Genomic DNA, 8,951 nt, shown 5'->3' with positions numbered 1-8,951 from the left:
TGTTTGCCCTTCTGGCCTACGCTAAAAAACTCATTAGTTTGTTTTGTGGCCAAGAGATGGCGCGAACGTTGCCTGCGGGGAATATATTAGAGGAATAACCGTGCAGGGGAAATCTGGTGGATTATGCAATAATATCCAGTTATAACGTGTACTTTTAGCGGTTTAGACATACCTTAATGCCAGGTATTTGATTTTTTTAGAAATATCAATTATGGAATAATAAAGGGATAAAAACATTTTAACTCATGAGTAATTATGAATTATGACCGCAGAATCCTCAGGGAGTCATTAGCCGGGTTTAGTTCGGTAATCCATCCCTAGAGTGCACTGGTATCTGTGATCGTGATTTGTGACGTCATAAAATGGTCCTGCCACTTGACCAATCATAAGGTCTGATCTCATGTCAGTCATGCCTTGGCCCCTCCCCCTCAAAAGATTTGGACAACTTTGGTATAAATTAGCTTCTGAAGATCACAATGCAAATGACACTTGGGCAATCTCTGGCTCTTGGCCGGCTGAAGTTGAGCTTTGGAGTACATTTCTGGGCCTTTCTATTTATCTGAAGACTTCAGAATTTCGGTGTTCGGAAGAATGCCGAACTTAGGTCAGCAACTGGCAACCGCAATAAACTCCGCCCTCTCCCTCTGGCGGTGGGCCGTAAGAAGATTCGGTGCTCGGCAGTTGGTAGTACGGTATTGTGTGTGATCGCGTAGAGAAGTACCGCTCCTCTATTAGTTAGTTTTAACTTAGTGGCGTAGTTATAACGTAGCTAAACCCACTACTTTGCAATTATGATCATGGATCCCGCTGCCACCGTGGAAAATCCCGTGGGGTCCCCCGGTGAGGTGCCCAACGACCCAGGGTACGTCGCGGAGCTGCAATTTACCAGGCGAATTATCATCGCCTATCTTTGTTCTTTCGTGGATTTTATGATGATGAATTCTGGCATGACCAGAGTTCCATGCGATAATATGTTTTAAGAATGTCAATAATTTGTATCACAATTGAAAGGATAAGAGCCTTCAAGAAAATGCCCAAAAATATGCATTAAAAAATCAGTTTTATTTTTTGGATCAGGATATGTCATTGATTTCAAATGAAAAAATTATACAGTATATGATAAAGTTCCATGTTGTGTATAGCATATTTATATATCAATTCTTGTAATCCTGTATAGCGCCCAGTTTTGCTCAAAAAGTTTCCTGGGATTTATCACATCCTAGAGGAGCAGGTTGCTATATGTGTGACTCATTATATGAAAGCGGAACCGTGAAAAAGAAAAATAATATTCTATATCACCTTTATCGCGACCAACCATATATTAATATATTTTTTTTACTTCACTCATGTCATCTTGCGTTTTTCTTGCAGCAAAATGTTCATCGGTGGACTAAGCTGGCAAACTACAGCAGGTAAGACCAATCTTTTCATTATTTAAGAACCTGGCATGTGCCGAGAATCTTTCAGATCACTTGTTTTGGACTATGAAAAATTGTATACATGTGCATTCGTTGTCTGCGCGTATGTCTGTCGTGGTGCATTATATGGTAGGATTAAGAGATGTAGAATTAAGGCTTGAGACTTCTTGGGGAAGCATTGGGAGTGAAGACCCATCCTCTCTTACTCTCCCTCTCCCTCTCTCTCTCTTTCTCTCTCTCTCTTTCTCTCCATTGATCGCTCTCTGGGACCTACCTGCCAAAAAGCCTTGAGTCCTTCACTTCCTTTCGCTTCTGCTATTTTTTTCAAGGATGTGCTTCTCCTGCTTTGTTGATCCACAGTAGAGACACCCGCCGGAATGATGCCAGGGGGACGAAAGCAGTTTGGAAAGACCAAAAAGGCTGAGTAATCCAAGATGATTGTGTTTCAGCAGATCTTTAACATTATCTGGGACCCAGAGAGTTAGAGGTTGCCACTTGACGTATTTCGGAAGAGGATTTTGTGTCGACCTTGATATTCTGGCGAAGTTCAATTAGTGACAATGAATTTTCTGTGTTCGTGGGTCCTGAGGAGGAGAAGGACACGATGGATCACGAGAAGGAGCAAGTAGGATGTGAGGTGTCCTTTCATCGCAATGGAATGATGATGATGACACAAGTCCCTCTCGCTTTTCGGGGGTGGATGAACATCAACTGCCGCTAGAAATTGAATAATTCAGTGCATTCGGTGTCATTCGATTGATTCCTTTCTTGTTCATAATTGATGGTGAGAAGTCTTGCTTATGTCTTGTCGTGTGCTGTCCACGTGTATAGTTTGCTGCATCTTTTCTGAGAGGTTCATTTTCTAAAGTGTTTCTGTTCTTTTTCATGCATTAAAAACCATTCTGATCTGCTTATGTAAATTAAACCCTGTGAATGAAAACATTTTAATGGGTCACCCTTTTCAGTAAATTCCCGAGATAATACCTTCCAGAATGTGGGTAAATGCGTGTGAGAATGTCCGTGTCGTATCCTTCAAAAACGCTTTGATATTGCCTGAAAAATAAAGTTGTTACAGGTCAGCTTGGTAATTGCACTCCGCGTATGTAAAGTTTTGATTAATTTGTTTTTGTGTCATCTTGCATGCTTGTTGATTAAATCTGTGTTGTTGTTGCTGTTGTTTGGTGGTGATGTTACTATAATTCTGGATGTGGTATTAATATCCTCTGTCCTTTTATTTCCGCCTCTCCCTAACGTTCTCTAGGTTTAAAGCGCATTACGGGGATAGGGGTGAGGGTAATCATAATACCATCCGGTGTTAGTTCTAATTACGCGAAAAAAAAAATGCCAGATAATTAAATCCAGCGTCCGCAATTGTATCAAGGTAAAATTATGCCTTGGGGGCATGGGAGAGACATCAAGGATGTACAAGGCCGCCCACAACTCACAACAAACAACCAGCTTCGGCCTTGGGCGGACAGGCTATAAGGCTGAAAATTCATCGTCCGTCCCAAATAAGGACGTGAAAACCAAGAGGACAAGCCGGGTAAGAATTGTAATCGGTTGCCTGTGACATAATTGAAATACCCTCGGGGATAACCAATTTGATATATATGCGCTCTGGTTGATACCTGGAGGCTTCAAAAATAGAGGGAAGGGGAAAGGGGCTATGGCGAGGGGTTGAGGTAGTTATTGCGGTCAAATGACGATAAATGGCATTTTACGGGTGGGAAGGGATTGCGTTTATCAAGTAGTAAAATTATTTTTACGCTTTATGATCTATTCCACGGCATTTTTATTATTGATGTTATTCACGTTTTATTGACGTTATTAATTCTATGTAGGAATTTTGTTACTAATGGTATTTTCTGGGCAGTGGTATCAGCTTTATAAAAAGGGTATAATTGTTACTTTTATTATTATTAATATTTATCGACAGCAGTAGTATTTTAGCATGAACAGTACTGGCTACTACTATTATTAATAATCATATAAACTTAACGGATGTTATAAAAAAAATTAACATTAAATAATCACCATTATGCAATCGATTTAGAAAAAAAAATGTCTGTAAACCCGCAAAAGGGGAGGGGTGGGATGTAGGCGTGAGATTTCCACGGGTTAATAGCCGAAATAAAAGCGGTATCATGATCGCCAAAATTATTCATGAATCCTGATGGGAGCCGGCCGCGGCATTAAAAATGGTTTTAGTGCTATCTCCTCCTATTAAATCTTTTTAATTTTTGTTGTTGATATGTAAGAGTTCATCGCTTGCCGATTATTTTGTTTTTCATTCAAAATTTGCTCATTTAAGTGTGGGATCATCCTAAATGCCGTGCACTAAATCGTGTGAAATTGGTCTCAAAGGCCGTGCCCGCATTAGTCTTGACCAACTAAAATGCCGTGCACTAATTCGTGTGAAATTAATCTCAAAGGTCGTGCCCGTATTCGTGTTGACCAATTAAAATGTGCACTATTTCGTGTGAAAATCTCAAAGGTCGTGTACGCATTCGTCCTGACCAACTAAAATGCCGTGCACTAATGTGAAACAAGTTTTAAAAGGCCGCGTAATCATTCGTGCGTATCAAGTAAAAGGCCTTGCTTTCATTCGCGTGAGGAAAAGTATAAAAGGCCGTGCACGCTTTCGTATGGACTGCGTAAATCGCAGTACAATAATCCGTGTGACACAAATTCTAATCAAGCGTAAAAAGACGTGCACTAATTAGAGAAAAACTACTCATAAAGGTCGTGCATACATATATACGAAACGAGTTGAACAGGCCGTGCACATATTCACATGAAACTACTGAAAAAGCTCGTGCATACACATTCGAAATGAGTTTAACAGGCCGTGCACATACCCATGTGAAATTAATGAATATGACCTTCATAAAGGGGAGTGTGACATGCCAGTAAGTCCGATTTTGTTACATAGCAAAGAATGCTCATACTGTAATTGTTATTATTATCAATTTTTAAAATGTGCTGCAATTCTTATGGAAATATATTTCTCGGAAATTAAATGTCATCCTTTAATATAGAGAAAAGCAGAGAATTAAAGTAATAGAAACAAATGTTACAATAGAATTATTAATGAAAATTATTTCTAACCATCCTTAACCGTTGTTAAGATGAATGATGGAATAACTGTTAATGGTCTGTGCTTGGGAGACTTTGTTGGTCAGTGCCGCTAGTGGATTCCAGTGGCCAATGGGGTGGAAATATTAGTGTTTTTATCTAGCCCAGACCTGAATGAAACATTAAAGATTTTGATTTTTATCCGTAATTCATTTATATATATATATATATATATATATATATATATATATATATATATATATATATATGTATATATATAAATGTATATATATATATATATATATATATATATATATATATATATATATATATAAACAACACACACACACACACACACACACATATATATATATATATATATATATATATATATATGTATGTATATATATATATATATATATATATATATATATATATATATATATATATATATATATATATATATATATGTATATATACTTTATTTCACGTATGGTAATGGATGAAATTCCTTCAATAGAATAATTTAAATTTTTTGCTTTTCACCACTTTACTCTTTACGCCTTTGATCTGTCCGTATTATAAAAAGCCGGAAATTAATTTTTGTGCGGTTGATATAAGTAGATTGCTTATAATAATAGATATAACGTTCGTATTACTGATACGAATTACAAAAATACCCAAATGATATTTTATTCATTTATATATTTAACTTTTATGTCCAACACGATTATTTTGTTTTGTTTTTCCGGCTGTGAGGTGATTGTAATGAAATTCTTATACATTATTTTTGAGATATTGTATTTTGACGCTTTCAATTTGGATAACCTTTCTGAGTAGAGCGGCTACATTACCTTTCTTTCACTTTTATAGATATTTTGATATTTTAGTATTATAGCTCACCTTCAGGCATAATAATAATTAATAATAATAATAATAATTATTATTATTATTATTATTATTATTATTATTATTATTATTATTATTATTATTATTATTTATTTTATGAATTTTTTTTTTCATATTTATTGTTATAATGACACAAAAGTGGAGAGACTACTAAAGCATTAAGTACTATTTTCTATTGTACAATCGTCACAGAATAATTTATTTATTTGTTTTATGAGGAATCAATCTTTTATTAGGCATTAAGTTTTCAACAGTAGCTTGCATAACCAGCGGTATAATATATATATATATATATATATATATATATATATATATATATATATATATATATATATATATAGACGCACAAACATACATACATGCATACACACGTGTGTTTATTATGTTAGTTTATTATTATTATTATTATTATTATTATTATTATTATTATTATTATTGTTATTATTATTATTTTTATCATTATTATTATTATTATTATTATTATTATTATTATTATTATTATTATTATTATTATTATTATTATTATATTGCTAGCCACAACCTTAGTTGGAAAAGCAAGATGCTATAAGGCCAAGGGGTCCAACATGGAAAAACAGTCTAGTGAGGAAAGGAAATATGGAAATAGATAAACGATATAAGAAGTAATGAACAATTAAGATAAAGTATTTTAAAAACAATAACAACATTAGAACAGATATTTTATATATAAACTATAAAAAGACTTATGTCAGCCTGTTCATCATAAAAACATTTGCTGCAAGTTTGAACTTTTGAAGTTCCACTGATTCAACTAGCCGATTAGGAAGATCATTCCACAACTTGGTCACAATAAACATAATCCACCCACACGTAAATTGTTATGTACCTTGTGTTTATGCATAATTTCTTATAAACAGTCTTAAATTCTATTAAATTAATTGCTTGATTTTTAAAACTTTTCTCTTTTATTCACTTATTTTACTTGTATTTATAATGCTATGTAAATTTCCTCCAATGTATTCTCTGTCGGAATGAGGTAAGTCCCTTTGTATTTCTTGAACAGATACAGAATTGTGTTTGCGGTATAATGATTATCATTCTTTTGATGTATTTCTCTTTTTTCATGTCAAAAAGCTTTCGACTTATTTTCTTTGAAATAATAAATTCTAAGGCTTAACAATTTTTAATTGAATCCAAAAAGTTTATTGCTTAGACTGATTTATTGTTATTATTATTATTATTATTATTATTATTATTATTATTATTGTTGTTAATCTATTTATTTATTTATTTATTTTTATGATACCCATTTTATTGATATTCTTGATTATTGTTATCATTATTTTTATATTAAGATTTATGTAATAGATTTCAAATATAATGTTTGATATGTGATATTTATTTATTTATATTTATATTCCTAATCCTCATTTATACCCGTAATTTTAATGAAGATATTTATTTTTTTTGCTTGTATTTATATTGCGTAATATTTATTTATTCAGTTACCGGTATATCTTAATTCTCGTAAATAATATTAATATTTGTGTTGAAAACAACTTGCAAAAACTTTTAGTTTTTATGTTCAGATTTAAATGTCTTGCTCTTCGTTTTGATAAGTTATTATCATTCTATCTGTGTTATTTCGTAATCTTTTATTTAACGATTTTCTTCACACCATTTTCTATTTTGTTCAATTCATCTTACTTATGAATAGTTCATTCATTCTATCTGTGTTTTTGATTCTTCCCATTTTCCGTATTGAAATTATTCTGTAAATTGCCCACTTATCGGGGTTTATATTTATCCTGCTTTTAAATGTTTAATTCATCTTTAATTTATCAATTCCCGAATAACGTTTTTAGTCGACTCTTATTTCACATTTTCATTTATCCCAGTTAGCGCATAGATTCATCCCATTTAATTTACCAGATATCCAAAATTGATACGATTCATTTGTCCTATTTAACTCCCCCCAAAAAACATTATCTTATAAATATATTCCCCCCTTGTTATTCCCCTCTGGTCTCTTCTTTTCTTTTTGTCATCAGTCTTATTCTCTCTCTCTCTCTCTCTCTCTCTCTCTCCTCTCTCTCTCTCTCTCTCTCTCTCTCTCTCTCTCTCTCCTTCCTTCGGTTGTAGAAAAGCTTGTTAGCGACAGAATATAAGCCGTGAGGGGCGTCCCACTCAGCTTCCGGCAACGCGTAATGCTGTGTCCTAAAAGGAATTACCTCCTTCTCAATCGGTGTATAATAACTAAGACCAAGTGCCTTAATCGATTTATCGCGTCTGAACCTTTTCCTCTTCCCCCCTCGGCCACATATTCTCTCTCTCTCTCTCTCTCTCTCTCTCTCTCTCTCTCTCTCTCTCTCTCTCTCTCTCTCTCTCTCTCTCTCTCTCTCTCTTTTCTCTGTTTTCTCAAGAGAACCACGACTTGAGAGAAAGATCAGGAAATCAGAGGTAAAGAGGGAATCGAATATGAGAGAGAGAGAGAGAGAGAGAGAGAGAGAGAGAGAGAGAGAGAGAGAGAGAGGAGAGAGAGAGAGAGAGAGAAGGGGGTAGGGGTGGAGGTGGCCGGGCGAATGAGGAATACCTCAAAAGCTGCAAATGAAGTTGATGTATGAAGATTCCTGGTGAGACATTATTTATTCTGGGCTGTTAGGTGGGGGCTAACAGAGGCGAAATCACGGAAAATATATATATATATATATATATATATATATATATATATAATATATATATATATATATATAATATTTATATATATGTATATATACATACACACATACATACATATATATATATATATATATATATATATATATATATATATATATATATATATATATATATATATATATATATATATATATATATATATATATATGATATTTGTGTAGGTGTGTACGGGAAGGAAATATAAGTAGCTGTCGTCGGCTTCGGTATATGGTCGCGGTAAAAGTAAGAGTTAAAAAGACTTATCAAACTCTGCTGGAGAGAGAGAGAGAGAGAGAGAGAGAGAGAGAGAGAGAGAGAGAGAGAGAGAGAGAGAGAGAGAGAGAGAGTATCTGATTTAATAAAATGAGGTGGATTAAGAACAATCGTGGTCATAGTCGTACGAAGGAATTTAGATTTCATAAATGATCTATGATATGTTAAGTATATAGAGAGAATATATAGTGCCTGTATTATGTTCCTTATTCTCTATATATCTTGTGTTCATGTGTTAAAGCATTTGTGGTACGAGGAAGGTGATGAAAAAGTACGCGCCGGAGATCCTCGGGAAGAGGGTTGCTGGCGCTGGGGAAAGGAATCGAAGCAAGCGTAGCCCTAGGGATTTTAGAGGGGAAACGAATGAGGGTTAGCGACCCCAGGTATTTCTCCTCTCCCCTACCTCCCATCGTAAGTCTTTAGAGCATCCCTGGAGGACCTGTTATGAAATATATCTATTAGACATCTGATTATGTCTCGCGTGCCGGAAATATACTGAGTATAAGCAGATCACTGAACTGGAGGGAATTAGCGTTAATGGGCCGTTTATAGACACAGATTGAAATCATACGATTATCT

The 8,951-nt window shown here is 34.3% G+C and overlaps 1 long non-coding RNA gene across 1 annotated transcript in view; it reads left to right on the top strand.

Annotated features, from left to right (window-relative positions):
• Positions 1–695: 695 nt before the first annotated feature.
• Positions 696–8,951, top strand: part of LOC137630579 (uncharacterized) — a 104,833-nt gene continuing 96,577 nt past the window's right edge. The window contains exons 1-2 of the long non-coding RNA XR_011041736.1: positions 696–862; positions 1,372–1,412. This is a non-coding gene — a long non-coding RNA (uncharacterized lncRNA). The remainder of the gene's footprint in view (positions 863–1,371; positions 1,413–8,951) is intronic.

This window comes from Palaemon carinicauda, chromosome 38 (genome assembly GCF_036898095.1).
Source record: "Palaemon carinicauda isolate YSFRI2023 chromosome 38, ASM3689809v2, whole genome shotgun sequence".
In the NCBI taxonomy this organism is placed as follows: domain Eukaryota; kingdom Metazoa; phylum Arthropoda; class Malacostraca; order Decapoda; family Palaemonidae; genus Palaemon; species Palaemon carinicauda.
This window is presented reverse-complemented; position numbering and strand designations above follow the sequence as displayed.